This window comes from Colias croceus, chromosome 15 (assembly GCF_905220415.1).
Source record: "Colias croceus chromosome 15, ilColCroc2.1".
NCBI lineage: Eukaryota > Metazoa > Arthropoda > Insecta > Lepidoptera > Pieridae > Colias > Colias croceus.
This window is the reverse complement of record NC_059551.1, coordinates 1564290-1565165: the sequence shown is the minus strand read 5'-3', so window position 1 is coordinate 1565165 and position 876 is coordinate 1564290.

Below are 876 nucleotides of genomic sequence, written 5' to 3'. Positions count from 1 at the left end.
TAAAAGATTCTTAAAAAATAGATATCCTGAAGAATTGTTCTAGATAATCAACAGAGCATTAGATAGGTTTGAAATAAAACAATAAATTGAGAAGAAATCATTTATTTAAAATTTCTGATATAATAAACAGCCCACGCGTCGGCGCCACTCGTCCCTCGCTCCGCAACAAATCGACTTAACCTACTTACATTTATTAAACCTTTGTCTCTATATTTACAATATATAAACATTGTACATTCGATATTTGTGCCTAAACATGAGCTAAATCTACGCTAATCAACAATTTTCACAGCTACATCTTATTATCATATAAATTCATCCGTCTAATCTATGCTATTTCAACATCTAATAAACATTTAGTCGACAATTTTGTCCGTCAATTCGTCGCGAACACAATATCACCTCGCGCGGAACGATCGCCCGCCGACCGGTCGCGCGACTGCCGGGCGACCGGTCGCAGTCGCAGTCGCAGTCGCAGTCGCAGCCCGCTGCGCTCCGCCCACGTGGGTCACAAGTCTATCCGGATCCGAACTTCGCTCGGAAACTATGTTTGATTTTTGCGATCACAATAGAGTTCCCTAAACATCTAACACGGCTATTGAAGTGTATAGAGAGCGGGGAAGTCGGGGGTCGCTAGTACAGTCTGATCGCACTGGACGCTCTATGCCCGTGGTCAGGCGCCGCTCGCGCGACACTTGCAGGCGAGGATGGCGCTCACGATGCGCCGCAGCAGCGTGGGCTGGTGCAGCGCGAACAGCTCGTCGGGCGGAGGGCGCGGGGGGCGCGGGGGGCGCGGGGGCGCGGCGCCCTCGGGGCCGTACGCGTCGGGCGCGGCGGCGAGGATGGCGCGCAGGGCGCGGCGCGGGGCGCGGGGGC